Here is a 17416-nt window from a genome sequence, read left to right as displayed (position 1 = left end):
AAAGAAATGAAAGACACTCTAGATCTGCTCTCTTCCCTCCTGTGTTAGTGTGTTAACAAATCAGCACAATTTAATGGCTTAGAACAACAGAAATTTATTGTTTGACAGTTCTAGAGGTCAGAACTTATCATATCAAGATGTCGGCAGCCTTCATTCTTTTTGGAGCCTTCATTCTTTTGGAGGCTTTATGGGAGAATCCCTTCCCAGTTTCTAGAAGCCGCCCACATTCCTTGGCTCTTGGCCCCTTCCTGACCTCCCTCCATTTGCCACCTGTGACTTGGACTCTCCATCTTTCACTTACAGGAACCCGTGATTACTGGAGAATCCGGGTTAATCCCCCCTTTCAAGATCTTAAGTTGGCCAGCTATAGTAACTTTCAGGTTCCGGGATTTAGAACCTGGACGTCTCTGGGGTTATTATTCACCACCACACCACTTAGCCACTTCGAGGTCACCTTGACCTCCTGATCTCATGCTCACTCTTCTCCTGTCACCCTGACCTCTGGCCATTCTAGCCGTGTAATGGACCCCCGAACAGCCGTGCTGGCTTTGCTGTGCTGGGCAGCTGGCTCAAACCACGCCCTCTCAGGGAGCTCCGTTCCCAGCATCTTCCGTACGGACACTTGCTGGACACTTGCTGTCTCCTTTCCTAATTTATTTTGTCAACAGTAATTGTCACCACCTACTGTACCTCAGCTTTTATTCATTTACATCTCTCGTATCTCTTTCACCCCTCTCAATAGAGACTCCAAGAGGACAGGATTTCTTTCTTTTTTTTTTTTATCCTGAATCAGATGGACTTAGTAAAGTAGCTGGCACACAATAGAGATTCAATAAATATTGGTTAAATGAATCTGTCTGGGTAATTTATTAAAGAAACTCCCAAGCCAGTATCTTTAGGTTTTTATATCTTGGCTTGGTGAGACTCCAAATAAAAACCTTTTTCTGACTCTTGCAGATTGGTGAGGTCTAAGTGCCCTGTGAGCCCTGAAAGCCTCTGAGAGACTGCGAGCTAGGTCCTGGCTATCCATGCACCACAGAATCTGCTATCTTTTGGGCACCCTCCCATTTCCCTCTCCCCGGGAGCACCAGTCTTTGTCGGGGGAAGGGAAGGCAGGGCAGTCTCCAGGCTGAGTGTAGGGGAAACTGGGACTGAAAGTTCAACTCTGCTTTAAACAGGCTTTCAACCATCCTTCCTTATTTAAAATCCGTCTCTCCCTTGCTTCCAGAGGTTCTCAGTTTTTAGGGTTCTGGATGACTGAATAGGTGGGCTCCCCATTACCTGTTATCACAGGCCTTTAAATCTTTTTCTATTCATTTAATGATTTTCTGTTCCTTCTTGTGTTTACACCTTACATAAGTCCTCTTACTGGTTATTGTCTTGGGAACATAGGAGAGGGCAGAAATAAATGTGCACTCGCTCTATCATCTTTCCTAGTAATTCCCCACATTTTCCTACAAATTTTTGTGCTGTTATTTTATTTATTGATTTATTTATTAAGATTTATTTATTTATTCATACAGAACTGGGGTACAGGCCAGAGATGCAGAATGTGAGAGGATTCACCAGGGACAGAGTGGGGAGCAGAACAGGTAGATCGTTGAAGTACACTGCTGAGGGGAGCAGCGGGCGGGTCAGGAGAGGTTTGCCGCGCCATGTGGTCACCTCCGGGGCAGGCGGGAATCGAACTCATGTGAAGTGGCTTAAGCTTCTTAGTGCTGTGCTTTAAGCTGCTGCGCCACCAGGGAGGGCCTCTTGTGCTGTTATTTTATTGGGTTTTCAGAGGAGTGAAAGTGATGTATATCCTTTCCAGCATCACTTTCTAGAAATGCCCCATATTTACCTGTCTCTTGAGGTTTTGGGATAGCTACACTGATCTCTTGTTTGTTCTGAGTGTGTTCAATGATTGCTTAATTTGAGTTTTAGAAGAAACCATATGCTAAATGACACCCCAGTTGGGACAGGACACTTCTCCATTACGAGTGACGCCTCACAAGGAAATGTCACTGTACGTTTCATGAGACGTTTTTGAATTTCCCTAACTGAATCCTGTGAGGTAGGCAAGCCTCTAAGACTCAGATAATTAAAGAACAATGTGTCCAGCTAGCTAGTGGGGAGCCCCGTTCTCAAACATGACTGGCTTCTGGCTCTACCATGTGGTCTCACTCTTTGTCACTGTGCCTTTCTTTTTACAAAGAAAACAAATGAGGAAAATGTGTTTCTTTACATAAATGTGACACAGCATAGAAAGCTCGCTGAAAAAACAGGCACATTCCTGACCCGTGCATCCTGGACGCCTCCCCACTCAGGGCCTGCACAGCAGCTGTGTTGCTAGCCCTCAGGATGGCCACATGGGTGTGGGTCACTATCTAGAAGCGCTGTGGGCACTGCCTGCCCCACGCCAGGGCAAGGGGTAGTTTTACTTGAGCTGAAAGTCTTCCCACTCCATCTCTGTGGTCCTCCGCTGGTCTGAAATCTCACAGAATGCCTCTCTTCCTGGCCCCACGATGTTCTCACATCTTTGCTCCCTGAAGGACATCTGCACATATGTTTCCCATGACAGCGACTATGAGGAGTTGTCAGGGCCTCTCGATCACTGGAAAGGCCTATAAAAGCTTGCTGTATTTTCAGTTTTACTAAATATTTCTATAATTCAAAAATTATGGAAATGGATAATGTTTCTGTTCTTGGGGAATATATTTAACAGCTGTGTGCGTACCAGATGCAAATGAATATACAGAAATAAATTGTGCATTTTATAGACTACACTTCATATTAACTGCTTTCCCCTTCAGACACCTCAGGCCCTGCTCCTGCCAGAATGTGGAAGATGCTGGAGCACTTTTCAGGGAACAGCCTGCGTCTTAGTTCCATGCAGAGAAGTGAGTTTCCATCCAAGCAATCTGAAGAAAAGCACCACTCCCCCTGCCTAAGCCAGTGCTGGCTTCTCTCATGGAGAAGGAGCTCGCTGTGGGAAGGGGCGTGGGGGTAGTTGGCCTTAGGAACTGGTGAGCCTGGTGAGGAGACTGACCTCCTTAGCTCTACTTTCTAGAGTTGGAGATATTTACCCAACAGATTTACTCAGGATTAAATGTGAGAAATTAGGTCCCTGCACATAGAGTTGTACTATGTGGTGGGCAGTTGTCATTCTTTTCATTGCTGGGCCTGTGAATCAAGAGCTGGAAAGACCCTTCCTGACGCTGCCTAAACCCTACTGCGCAGACACAGGGTTTGAAAATGGGCCAACTGGTTATCCCAGTTTGGACTTGAATCTGAATCAGTGATACAAACCCCTGGGCACCCGAGAGGGTCTGTGGTGGGGCAGCAGGCTCCAGGGAGCGATTCTGATTCGGCGGCGAGGGGGGGAGGCACGGTGTTGACCAGCAGAAACGCGGCCCCTGGCGGCCATTTCATGTGTCATCTCACTGGGTGTTGACTCCCAAGCCCTTTTCCAGTTCTCAGTTGATTTCTTCCGCCTTCCTCCATTCTGTGAATACCCACCAACTTTCTAATAAATTCATCGAGGGCTTGTGGCCCTTAAGACACACACATTCTCTTTCTTATATTTAAGAACTCTACCTGCTATGAAATTCAAATCTCTTTTCCCCTCTAAGATGGTGGAGCCTCCTACCTGTGCCTCTCAGGAATGTTCCAAAGACAGGTTGCTCAGAGCAGAGGTTTTCCAGAAGGCTGCTTCATAGAAACCAGCCACAGATGATGAGCTGCCTATATCTTCTCACAGTCTGTCTTCTCTCTTGCGCCTCACATTCCAGAATATTCAGCTTAAAAAGACAAGAACCAGGCTGGGACGGAGTTGTGAACAGTCAGGAGGGTTAATAATCAGGGATGCCTGGGCAAGCAGGAACTGGGACTTTTGGTCAGAATTTTCTGAATAATGAGACTTGGGAAACATCAAGGTTATCAGAGAGAAAATAGTCGTCCCTGTGCCCAAATATTCCAGACAAATCTATGCGGAAGAGCCCCCCCCACACACACACTTGGCAGTTATCCTTGTTACCAGCAAGGCAAGTACAGTCTCATTTTGCAAATTCTCTCGGCCTTTGTTCTGACCCACCTCACCACAGCCGGCTTGGGTTAAACCCCTGCTCTGCCACTCACCAGCAGCAGGACTTGGGGCAAGTTGCTGAAAACCCCCGCACCCTAGTTTCCACACCTGTGAAATCAGGGCAATAATAGCATCGGTTTAATAAAGTTGCTGTACGAAGAAAATATGTCAAAGTCCCTCAGGTCATTACAATCCTCTTCTAAATGAATGGTGCTTGTGGTCCAGGACACCAAGCAATTAAAGCTGCTTTATCGGTTGCTTCACAGTGAATCTGGGTTTGGAGAGCAGACCTGGGGCCCTAGGACCCCCGAAAATGGCTCTCGCTCATTTCTAGTCTTTGGTGAGGAAAGAATTCAAAATGGAGACCAGAGTTATGGAAAAGCAAGAGATTTATTGGTAGGCAGGAAGGACAGGCAACATCTGAGCAGAGAGGAGACACAAGTAGCTATAGCCATGGATGGGCAGACAGCAGGTGCTTTTCTGGGCACCGTGGGCATGGAGCCAAGGGGTTGGCCACTGGGGGTGCTCCTTGTTCAGTCTCTTACTGATTGACTGAGCCCGCGGGTCTCCCAGACTACCACAGCCCACTGATTCTGCCCACGTGCCTGGCCTACCTTTTCAAGACCAGGTTTTGCCCATTGCTCTAACATTGTGTTATTGTACTGGTGTTCTGAATGTCCGTGCTACTGGGCTGGCGGGTGGGGTGGGGGCTGGGGAGTCCTCCCGGTTGGTGATTGTTCTCCAGTCAGAGTATAAATGGACGAATGGCACCTGTATGGGGGAGGGAAGCTTTGGGGTATTGCCTTCCAACGGATTATTTATCCGTCAGGCTGATAAATGGACTTGGGGACTTGAGGTACTCTGTTCCTGACCACTTGTACCCATTTTCTAATTTCCTCCTTCGCAAGTATCACTGTTAAATGATAGCCAGCGTCTCACGAAGAGCTTATTTACACAGACCGACGGTGAAGATGCTCATGTGAAGATGCATCAGATGAACTTAGGTTCAAATTCTAACCAGTCACCTCATGGCGGGGTGAGCCTGGTCTACATCTCAGAAACCCAGTTTATACCTGTCTGATATCAAGTTAATATACCTATTTTGAGGATTCAATTAGTAGACATAAACAGCTTAGTTCAGTGTGATACATAGAAAGCAACCAACAAGCAATTATTATTATCATTTTTTAAAGATTTATTTATTTATGCATACAAGAACTGGGGGACAGGCCAGAGGTGCAGGGGTGGTGAGAAGATTCACCAGAGACAGAGTGTGGAGCAGGACAGGCTGACTGACGAAGTACACTGCTGGGGGTAGCAGCGGGGAGGTCAGGGGAGGTCTGCCGCGCCATGTGGGTCAGCCCCGGGTTGAACTCATACTGCAGTGGCTGCGGAGAGCTTCACAGTGCTGTGCCGCAATCCCTGTGTCATCAAGGAAGCACCAATTATTATCATTTTTATAACAACCTTGTAAAACACGATTTTGTTCTCATTTTCTAGATGAGGCACCTGAGGCTCAGGAAAGAAAAATAACTCACACATCACGTGGCCTGTAAGAGGCTGAGTTGGGGCTTCAAATTCCAACAGGCCATATAAACACACCGAGGCCTCCATAAATACATCAATCTTTCCTGGACACACATTTTTTGAGTGAACTGTCCGAGTCTGTCAGATTTTCTCAACTAGGAAAAGTTTCAGTGATCCTCAAAATTATTCTAGCATCACTTCTCTCTCTGTGTGTGCCCTTTTAGCACTTCATGTCAGTGGACCCCAATGCACTGGGCAGGAAATTTAGGGGCAAGGGAATAGAAGTTAATCCATGTTTCCTTTAAAGCAAGGACGGCCTTCATCCAAAATTGCCTTTTGATAGAATGATAACACACCCTAGAAATCTGTCTGTAGAATTATGGCTATTTGAGGGGGAGAGGAAGAGTAGAGAGCAAGGTGGGATGGGAGCACAGGGACTATGGTGAAGCATGGTGGGTGGTGGGTGTGGTGTGGCGACGTGCATGTGGAGAGATGCGTTCCTCTACCTCTGTGTCTCAAACAGTGCTGAGAAACGATGCTACCTCACTACAATTTTTAAAAATAGCATCTTGTCAAGTTCAGATGAGATCTTTGGTTTTTTGATACCACAGAATGAGTATATCTTGTCACTCTCTCACCCCTCTTTATGTGAGACAGGATATTACAGGCCTGGAGACACGTCCATTTCCCGAGTGAAGAGCCAGTTTCAGAACCTTAAATTAAAAGCAGAGAAAATGTTCCATTCCGCCTGTCAAAAAGAACTCCATCTCTCTTCAATTCCCTTTCTCATACTTCATCCCTGTTCTTTCTCTGAATAGACTTGACAGAAAAATTATTTGACTGTGTCATGTGCTGTCATCTCAGGCCAACAAACCGACAGTTTAATGCAAATCGACATGGTGGCCAGAACTTCCTGCTGAAACCTGCCTCACACTGACATGGAGAAGGAAGCCATCCACCTGGGGCTTGCACACAGAGTCTGACATCACCCTCATCCCCTGGTCAATAATGTCTTAGTGAATGTACTCATTCTAGAAAGGACGGGGTACCCAAGAAAAATACCCTTACGTCCCTAAAGATGAGGTTCTTTCCGTCACCTTCTCCAATGGAAACAAATCTGTTTCTCTCTCCCTCAGTCTCTCTCTCCCCCCTCCCACTTTGCTCCCTCTCTCAACCCACAAAAATGCTTAAAAGAGCTTGAGACATCCAACAACTCAGAAACAATGCTGGGAATCAATTTATTATTCTGCTCTTAGGATTACTTGTTTGCCAAGTGAAATTGTCCAATATGGAGTAACAGGGTAATTACAGCGCAGCTGGTTGGCAGGGAGCGCTCACCTGGGTCAGTGTGGCCAGTTCCTGCCCCTGCGACTTTGAGAGGGGCGTTTGACTCCCACCCTCAGTTTCCTCAGTTAAATAGGTGATGTGTCGCTGGGAAGGGCTGGGAAAGTTGGTACATAATAATGTGCATGTTTTGTGGTGCTCAGTTTAGGGATTTGGGCTGCCCCCTGAGAATAAGAACTAGTGAAAAATATTTCTAGAAACCTTCCCTCTGATTTAGGGTGATTCGTTTGTAAGTCGAGACTATTAGAATTGGGGAAGTACGTACGTGGTGAAGGAGTGACAGAGTCAAGACTCCAGGAAAACAGAGTTGGGGCTCTCCTAAAACACCTCCGTCCATGCCCTCCTTCCGCAAAGATGGAACCACAAGCCCGAAGAAGTACCGTGAGGTGGAAACCCACATCCCTAGCACGTAGCACTCACTCCTCTTCCACACATGTGGGGGGCCCGATGCTGTCCCCAGCGACCCAGCGTGTGAACTCTGCGCCTCTCAGTCCTGGCGCGCAGAGGCTTAGGCCAGGGTGATGAAGAGTTCCCGTCATTCCTTTGAGATGTTCAACGGGAAGGGCTCACACATGCATTCTTGTGGCTGCAGAGGGAGAAAACAAAAAGACCATCTAGACGTTTTGTTTGGGGAAATGATGGGGATAAATGAGTCAGTGTTCTTTCGGAATCGTCACCTGGGGAAACACTTACTTGCTCACTTAATGGGAAGCCACCCACCTTTACTAAGAACCATGTTACTTATACAGCACGTGTTTCCCTTGAAGTTCAGAAAAAAAAATTGTTTCACAGAGTCTTATTTTCTAATTACTCTTTTCAACACGAGTAAATTAATACAGTCTCGGGCATAAATATGCTCATCTTACCAGCTGCTGATCTAACCTGATTCTGTCTTCAAGGCTGAGTGAGCTGACAGTCTGTGACAATGACGTGTCAACAGAGACAGGCGTCAATTATACTTTGTCTACAACTGCTTTCCTTGTGACTGTGATGCCCACTAGGAGTGCTTGTATTCACAAAGGAGTTCAAAGGGAATAAATAATTTCATGAGCAAAAATTGTAATGCAGATGCAAATGATCATTTTGCAGTTTTCACATTTATAACAGCTTTGAAGAGGGCCAGGACCCATCTGTTAAATAAATTAAAGGGGGTCGGGGGTAGGTGAGAAGAAAGAGGGAAGGAAGCCGACGGGCTGTGGTGATGAACTATGGGTGATTTGGGGGTGGGTGCACTGCAGTGGCAATCCCTGGTAGGGGTATCCTGATAGTACACCATGTGAAACTTAATTAACTCAAAATATAATAAAGCAATACAAATGATTAAATACTGCACGCTGACAGCAAATTCTGTTTACATAAGGAGAAAGCCCAGTGCACAGGTGAGCATGAAGAAGGCAGGAATCAGGGGTCAGCTATTCTTTGCTCAGGCTGGCTGTGAGCCAAGCCCTCAATAATCATAGGCAACACGCAAAAGCTTAGACGACACATTTAGAAAGCAGACTGTGTTGAAGGAGAAAAAGTTAATTCTTTCTTCATGGCTTTAGCAGGAGGATGTTAGATAATGTTAAATTCTACCCCTTTGGTGCACTATTTTAATAAAGGACTGAATTTATCTAAGTACCTAGCTTTAAAAAATGTGGTTAAATGTATTTTAAAAACCAAGCCAAGAAATACAAGACCCATAAAATCCTGAAGCATATTAAATGACGGCTCCTTTTTCCTTAATCCACCACCACAAATATCAATTAAATGTAATTATATTAAATAGGTTCCCCTGAGAGCAAATAAAGTTTTGCCAGAACACAAATTGCTACCCAGGTGAACAATATATAATTTTCTTGAGTACACAGACAAATACAGATGGTATACCCCAAATGTAATGTAACAAATGTGTGTTTACCGTAACATATACATTTATTTTTTTTTCTCTGCTACCAAATGGGAGAAGGCCAAAAATTACAAATAAATTCTATGAGTTTTCTTTCTCTTTTCTTGGATGAGAGGATAAATATTGGATTTTATATATTAATAACTGCAATTAAAAGGCTATTAATCTGGGACAATAACAAATAAATGGAGTCTAACAGAACCAAATGCCAGAAATGAACTTGAACTTTCAAGCTTTAGCAAACACACACACACACACACACACACAACTTATTTTTCTTATTAGAAACAAATGTTTTACTGAGCTTAGCATGAGAGGAGGAAATGAATACATAAATAGTAAAGTAAAACAGGTAGGATTTTGCTAACCATTTTAGGAGCTAACTATATCCTACTCCTATAAATACTAAAAAACAGAAAGAGATAGCGCAGAGAGGCAAAGGTAAGAAAACAACTTTCTCGGTTGTGAAACGATCTTCCCGACACACGTCTGAGTCAAAGAGCTCAAAGAATATTTCTCAGGAAAGCATTTTTTCCCCTTCTGCAGGAAAATGAGCAAATGCCATGCTCGTTCTCCTTTCATGATATGATATGTAAGGTATGAATTTCTTCTGTCAGAGGTTTTTAGGGATGGAAATTTAATTCATTCTTGGTGTCGTATGGAAAACCTTGAAAAATAATCAATTTAAGATTGAATGTGCTGATATGTCAAGTATTTTTAGTTTCTGCCCTTTTTAAAGTAATAAAAATAATTATCTAAAAACAGAATCTTGGGGCATAGGCATTTTCCTGTTCCTATTGCTCACTCTCTTCAGATTAGAATCTCTCCCCTTCCCTCCATAACTGCCTTTCCCAGCAGGAAGATTCCCTTTCAGAATCCCTTTCTAGGAGGTGCTGTAGGGAAGCAGAACTGGGCTTTTGAACCTACTTGAGGCTGAGCTTTCTCAGCTGGAAAATATATCAGAAGTGACCACGAAGAACCCTTGAAACGTCTCCCAAAACTGAGGAGTGGCCCAAGAAGATGTGGTAAACACCCACAATGGAATACTACTTGGAGATCAAAAAAGATACTCATGCCCTTCAGGTGACTACAGCTAGAAAGGATGACTAAGCAGAACAAGCCAGACGAGAAAGATAAAGACCGGACAGCATCAATTCTGTGTGGAACATGGAGAAACGAGACAAAAAGTCAGACAAACTTTAAAATCAAGCCTTGAAAGCTGACCACAGATCTGAGGCATAGAGGGGGCAGGGAACACACGGGACTGTGGTGGAGGGCTGTGGGTGCTTTCCCGAAACTACACCTAAAGGGGGGACTTGGGCTGTCAAAACAGTAACAAGGATGTAAAACAATGATACTCAGTAGAAAGGGAGGGAAAATAAAAACACTTTCAAATACTAGTGACCCTGTGATTTCTTATGTCAAATAGGGCCCTCCCTGGTGGTGCAGTGGGTTAGGGCACAGCACTGCAAGCGAGCCGTTTCACGTGAGTTCGATCCCCGGCAGGAGGTGACCACATGGCGTGGCAGACCTCTCCTATTAGGCCCGCTGCCCCCCTCAGCAGTGTACTTCGTTGATCTGCCTGTTTTGCTCCCCCCTCTGTCTCTGGTAAATCCTCTCACCACCCCTACACCTCTAGTCTGTACCCCAGTTCTGTATGCATAAATAAATAAATTTTTTTTTAAAAAAATAATAAAATGTCAAATAATTTGACTGCAAGATGGGACTGGTTGTCTCCATGAGACAGGCACTGCTGTGTCAGTGTGACTTAAGAGAGCGTCTCTCACACACGTCCCTCAGCCTGCATAGAAAGAATTCTTTGGAGTGTGGGGCTCCCTTCCTCTGCTGAGCTAGTGGTTGGAGATTAACGAAGAGCAGAAATGGGTGATGGTGCACCCTGACTTCATGGTGGCCAGGCTCTTCTCCAGGTGGGGGAGGCCAGCTGATTGCACAGGGGCCTCTTTGTCCTTCCTCTCCACCTTCCCGCTTCCACATTATGACTATGCCTAACTTCTTATTTTCTCCAGAGTTTCTTCCTTCTCTATTAGGTGTTATTAAAACCACGTTCTGAGCCCTCCCTGGTGCCACAATGGGTTAAGGCCCAGCACTGTGAAACTAGCTGCAGCCACTTCAGCATGAGTTCGATCCCCAGCCAGGGAGGTGATCCACATGGTGCAGCAGACCTCTCCTGATGGGCCGGCTGCTCCCCTCAGCATTGGATTTCATTGATCTGTCTGTTCTGCTCCCATCTCTGTCTCTAGTGAATCCTCTCACCACCCCTCCACCTCTGGTCTGTACCCCATTGTGTATGCATACATAAACAAATCTTTGAAAAAATATTATATATTATTAAACAAACAAACAAACACGTTCCCTGTTTGTCTTGTGACTCTTAGCTTCTGCAGCCACCACTGTGACTCTTTCCTGAGCTGCACTGGCCTGACCGGACCTGTGGAGGGTGCTTTCATCCTAGGCAAGCAGGAGGTTACAAAGTGGTTCTGTATTCCCTCTTTTCCTTTCCCCTCTCTGTCTCCAGCTTTCTCGCTTCCTTCCTCTTTTCCTCCCTTCCTTTTCTGGAGGACCTCAGGAAGATGAATCATACTCTTTAGTCCATAACCCTTCGTCCACACGGGTCTAGAAAGACTGCTCTCCTCTGCTAGCTGGCTGACCGCTTACTTAGTTGGCCATTTTCTCTACACCTTTTTTTTCCCTACCGACACCAAGAAACCATCTAATGTTGACTAGGAATCCTCTTGTGTGTGTGTGTTTCCCTAATTAAATTTGCAAGGCACTTTTCCATGTGCCTTTTAATGGAACTGAATGATTTTATACTTCCAGTCTCATTATGTGACTGATTATGCTCGTCATAATCTTTCCCTCCGCCTTTTACGCTCTATACCTTACCAGTTGCTTACACTTGTCTAGCTATAGTGATATCCCTCCACCCCATGTCTCCTGGGTGGTGGCTGCTCCCCACCCACCACCAAGTACACACAGGACTGTTCAGAGCATCCCACGTGTCCTCCCATGGGGTGTCAGAGGATTCATGTAGGGTGCACCATCCGGGTGGAATGCCTCACACGCAGTGCCCTGCCAGCTTGCCCTCCAGGGGCTGTACTAAGCTTCACCCCATCTGCATGTATAAATGTTCCCCTCCCCCTGACAGGGTCTAGTCCTTGGATCAGCCAGCTGCAGATCTGAGGTTCCACAGCCCCTTCCTTGGGTTTAGTTAGAGTAGCTCATAGAATGCAGAGGGACATTTCACTTACCATATTATCTCTTTATTATGAAAGGCAAGAACTCAGGAACAGCAGACAGAAGAGACACATGGCACAAGGGGTAAGGAAAGGGTTTGGAACGCTGTGCCCTCAGCAGGTCACCAGCGTTTCAAATTCTCCGACCCTGAAGTACTCCACGACCAGTCCTTTCGATGCCATGAACATTTATTGCATAGACATGACTGACTAGTCATCGACTACTGGCATTTGATTCAACCCCCAAATTACCTGGAAGTCAGGGGTTGGGGCTGAAAGGACCAACGCTCCAGTCACATGGTTGGTTCTCCTGGCAAGAGACGCCCAAATTAGGTCACCTTGAAGGTTTCCAACGTTACCTCATTAACATAACAAAAAAAAATTTGTAGCACTCATCACTTAGGAAATTCCAAGGGTCCAAGGCGTTCTTTTCTCCATCAGCACAGTCTGGGAAAGGATGCTTTGGATGTGAAGTCCCCTGATGACAAAGATCTATACGTGCACATACCAGGAAGAAAATGCACATATTAAGTCCGTTTGTTTTCATATCTATATGGTTTACAGTGATCTACAGTTGACAGTTTCTAGGCATAGATTTTCCTAAATAATCCCTCTATGTTTTTCCTGGATGTGAAAGACTGTTTTAACAGCCAGAAAAGCACGCTTGAAAAATTCTTGGGGACAGAATGGCGCTTCAGGCCATCTTCCTTGGTTAACAAGCAGTGAATAAGTCGTCTTAAATTGTGTTTCTACCTAATTAAAATCAGCAAGAGAAAAAAAAATCAGCAAGAGAGCCTTTTGAATCAAAGCCACTCCAGAAGACTCAGACATCTGATAGCTCAAGCCCAGCCTGTCATATTCCAAATATGGGGGTGCCTCATAGTCTGCTTTGTGTTGGGACTGAGGTTCTCACCTCTCCATGTCAACATGGGTGTCTACACAGAGCTTGCAATGGGACAGTAACTGCACAATTTCAGGGCCCTGACTCGTAGTCATTCACTAACACATTAACCGGAAGAGAACACTTCTGCTAACTTTATGTTCTTTTCAGACGTGATCTATCCCTAGGTACCCAACAGTGTGTCTTACCTATAGAATAACTGATTGAGATAGGTTCACTTATTGATATAAATTTTAAAGTCGAATACGCTCTGTTGATAACTCTGGGTCTCCCTTTCCAGGTAGAAGGAAGTTGTCCAGTTGTCTTACCCTGTCTGACACAGACCAGGGAAGCTCTCCACCTCCCCTTCCATAAGATCATCCTCTCAAACCCGTTGGGCTCTGTAGGTACACGGAGCCACTTAAAAATAAAAACAAAGAGCCCTCCCTGGTGGCACCTAGGGGTAAAGCACTGCACTAAGAAGCTTAGGCCACTTCCTCATGAGTTCGATCCCTGCCTGCCCCGGAGGTGACCACATGGCGTGGCAGACCTCTCCTGACCCGCCCGCTGCTCCCCTCAGCAGTGTACTTCGTCGATCTGCCTGTTCTGCTTCCCGCTCACCCTCCGCATCTCTGGCCTGTACCCCAGTTCTGTATGAATAAATAAATAAATCTTTAAAAAAATAAAATAAAAAAAAAATAAAAACAAAGAGCCGCCATTTTCAATAATCTACTTGAACCAAACCAGCCAGAGCACCTTATTTAAAAACAAAATGAAATATCTAATACACAGAATTTTTAGAAGACGACCGTCATTGGAAAAGAAATCGGGTTTTATGTTTCCATGCTGTGGAATGTTCTCCAAAGCTAGAGGGTAATTCTGCCTATGGATAAGTAGTATGAAAACCCTCAAAAACTCCACAGCTTAAGCATGTTCAGCTTTCCCGGCCCTGCCTTCTAGACACTGAAACTTCTTGGAGAACAAAAGGAATGTTTGGTTCGGTCGAAGGGGCTTTGTTACATGGGGATGACTCATCAAATCCATCCTGCCACTCTAGATAATTATAGGTGCCTTATGGAAATGCATCCTTTAAACCAAGACACAAATGCTGTTGTCAGTGGAAATAATCATCACTGTGAAATGAATTCAAAGCTAAGTAAAAGACAAACGTAGTAAGTGGCTCCTCAGAATCATACTGTGGACCGGCTCCAGGAGACCAACATCAGACTGCTCTGAGTGACCGGTTCCCACGCCCAGGATAGTGGGCCTGTTATATACAGAAAAGGTTAGTCACACAGAAGAACAAAAAAGTGCAGTTATTGTTTCTTCACAACGGAAAGAAAGACATCTAGTTAATGGATAACATTTTCAGTTTGGTTTATAATGAATCCAATTGATAAAAAAAAAAATGCCTAATTTCAATCTCATAATCCTACAGCATTATTTGAACCAAAGTTGCGGGTGTTTGGGAAGGTGTAAGGCCCAAAGATTATTTGGATCTCTTTTCTTTTGAGATTTATTTATGTGTACAAGAACTGGGGTACAAGGCCAGAGGTTTGGGGGTGAGAGTATTCACCAGAAACAGAATGGGGAACAGAACAGGCAGACTGACTGAAATACACTGCTGAGGGGAGCGGCTGCGGGTCAGGAGAGGTCTGCCGCGCCATGTGGTCACCTCCGGGGCAGAGATCGAACTCTTGAGCTGTAGTGGCTGTGGGTGGCTTCATAGCGCTGCCACACAAAGCACCACCAGGGAGGGCCCGAATCTCTTTTCTAAAAGTGACTTCAGAGACATCAGGGCACTCTCGGGCCCCTTAAAAACAGGACAGGGGTACATGATTTTCAGAAATTCCCTTAGTCTCTCCACATAGTGCTTTTCATAGCCTGGCAATCTCTATGCTGGCTGACCCCAACCTCCTGCTGTGGCCTGGTGAGTGAGAGAGTCATTTTCCAAGGGAGCAAAGTATAAAAGTTTATTTTTTGGTCCAAACTATCTTAAATAATTCCTGGATCAAAGCAGACACCACATCCATAATACATGCTAGGTAAAGCCTCCATTCCAGAACTTCAGTCTGACAAAAATAACAGGCAACAACTTACTCATGCTTTCCCCGCTCGGAGGTGCTGTTCTAAGCACTTTGTGTCTTGTAGCTTGTTTAGTCCTGTCTGTCCCCACTCCACTGATGAAGAAACAAAGAGAAATGAGGTAGCCTAAAAGTGACTCAGTTCAACAAAGACAATCCAGTCGCCGAAGCTTTTTCATAATGAGGACAGTCTATCACTTATCTGGTGAATGGTCGAGGCTCCCAGGGCCCCTGCCCACCAGTCCTCAGAATAAAGGGAAGAAGGGTTGAGGAGGAGCTTCCCGATGGTCAGGGCGCTGGGTTCACCTCAGGCTGCTGGAGGCCCTGAGAGAAAGCAGGAGAAACTGTGGCGGGAGGGTTGGGAGCGGGGAGTTGGGGGGCGGGCCTGCACTTTCTCTCCTGAGCCAGTCCTGCTGCAGGCTGACCACCTGCTTCCTCATGCCCAGGCAGTGACCCTGGGGCTTGGGGGCCACTGGCTGAGCAGCAGACGGTGACCCTGAACCTGCTCAACTCTCTGCCTAATGCAGGTTCTCACCAGTGTGTTCCATCCAGGACGTGCTCTGGGGAACAGGTGAAGGCCAGAGCTGCAGCTCACTCAGCAGATACTTTAACGTCAGGAGGTTCCTGCCACCGAAGGCTCATGCCTCTGGGATATGGCCCATCCAGGACCGCATCACTGGGCTGAATCTCCAACTCCTGGGGGTGAGTGCACCCCATGGGTGCTACTCTGTATCTCCCGCCATCCTAATGAGTAACCACACCGCCAGGGATGCCTCCCTCTGGGCACCTTCCTGTCCCTACCCCCTAGAACCTTTCCAGAAAGAGGTGAGCATGGCCTGCAACCTACCACCTGCATACAGAACTGGGGTACAGGCCAGAGGTTCAGGGGCGGCGAGAGACTTCACCATAGACAGAGCGGGGAGCAGAACAGGCAGATCGACGAAGTACACTGCTGAGGGGAGCAGCAGGTGGGCCAGGAGAGGTCTGCCGCGCCGTGTGGTCACCTCCCGGGGCAGGCGGGGATTGAACTCATGCGTAAGTGGCTTTAGCTTCTCAGTGCTGTGCTTTAACCTGCTGCGCCACCAGGAAGGGCCAGATTGTCACTAATTTAAAGAGAGAGAAAGGAGCAAATTTCATGACAGTCAGAAGAAATTTGTGGAAAGAGTCAAGCCTCAAGAGAGGAAGGACTTGGTGTGCTACATCCTGCGATTCTCACCTGCTTATCTTTGTGGCGTGGAGAGTTCATAGAGAGTATGGGCTAGACATAAAGCTGCTTTTCTCTTCCACAGAAATAAGGTAGAGTGATACTTAAATCACTTAGTATTCCAGGTTTGCAAAACGCGGTTTCTGGACCCTGACAGGTACAACGTGGAAGTATGCACAAATAAATAAATCTTTTTAAAAAAAAATTAGTGACAACCTGCCTCATGTTTTGGTCATCAAATTATAGTTATTTTTGCATATGTCTTTTTTTTTAAAGGTTTATTTATTTGTACATACAGAACTGGGGTACAACGTGGAGTCACCCTGCCTCTGTGTGGGAGCTTCCGGGCCCCTGTGCCTCACCACACACCCCTGGCCTTGCCGGGCTCACCTCTTTGTCTCTCAGCTCCTTTCACATGAGGGCCTGACGCAAGAACTTGCCAGTACGGCCTCTATTGCCCTTTCTTTTCTCTATATCAAGTACATCTTTTTCTTTTTCTTTTTTTTTTTTTAAGATTTATTTGTGCATACAGAACTAGGGTACAGGCCAGAGGCTCAGGGGCTGCGAGAGGCCAAGACGCACCCCTTTTCTCTCACCTTGCTATTTCCTGAGTTTAAAAATTGCCAGTGATTTTGGAGAAAAACAAAGTAACGTGTGGTTTATTAAAGCCAGTTTCTCAACCTTAACAATCTAATGTTTTTCTTATTGTTCAGTCATTCTGCATTTATCCAAACACCATTATACTGACTGCTTTTACTGTGCATGAGCTGAAGGAAGCCAAGTTGTTCCCCTCATTGAGCTTGCCGTCTACCAAAGGATACAGATTTCAAACAAGTAAACAAGCATGGGAAACAGATTACAAACGGGTGGGCTGTGTGATATGAGAATTAAAGTCAATCAAACAGGTACCAGAATGGAAAGACCCAAGATACAGGCCTTTCTTAAGTTAAGCATCAGGGACACGCTTTTATACCCTGTGTTCTCAGCCAGCGAGTGTGCGTGGGGAGTGACTGTCACCTGCAAGTCCTTCCAGGAGCCTGCTATCAGCCAGGTGTGCTGGAAATACCTGTGTCCCAGATGACACATGTGAGCCAGGGTTACCAGAATGGAAGAAAGCACAAAACAGTCCCGAGGCACGTACTGAGGCTGCATTTCCGCTCAGCAGATGG

The 17416-nt window shown here is 45.8% G+C and overlaps 1 long non-coding RNA gene across 2 annotated transcripts; it reads right to left on the bottom strand.

Annotated features, from left to right (window-relative positions):
• Positions 1-5416: 5416 nt before the first annotated feature.
• On the bottom strand, positions 5417-15923 carry LOC105853791. Of its 2 annotated transcripts, XR_001145564.1 has the most exons (7): positions 15891-15923; positions 15060-15367; positions 12479-12571; positions 12332-12389; positions 7203-7523; positions 6232-6306; positions 5449-5488 (listed from the first exon to the last, which is right to left on the bottom strand). It is a non-coding gene; the product is annotated as an uncharacterized LOC105853791 (long non-coding RNA). The 2 variants fall into 2 exon arrangements; XR_001145563.1 differs by having other exon boundaries at positions 5417-6306.
• Positions 15924-17416: the final 1493 nt, after the last annotated feature.

The sequence above is a fragment of the Condylura cristata genome, unplaced genomic scaffold (assembly GCF_000260355.1).
Source record: "Condylura cristata isolate star-nosed mole 26May11 unplaced genomic scaffold, ConCri1.0 scaffold00018, whole genome shotgun sequence".
Classification (NCBI taxonomy): Eukaryota; Metazoa; Chordata; class Mammalia; order Eulipotyphla; family Talpidae; genus Condylura; species Condylura cristata.
The sequence above is the reverse complement of the archived record's forward strand: the minus strand, read 5'-3'. Positions and strand labels throughout refer to the sequence as shown.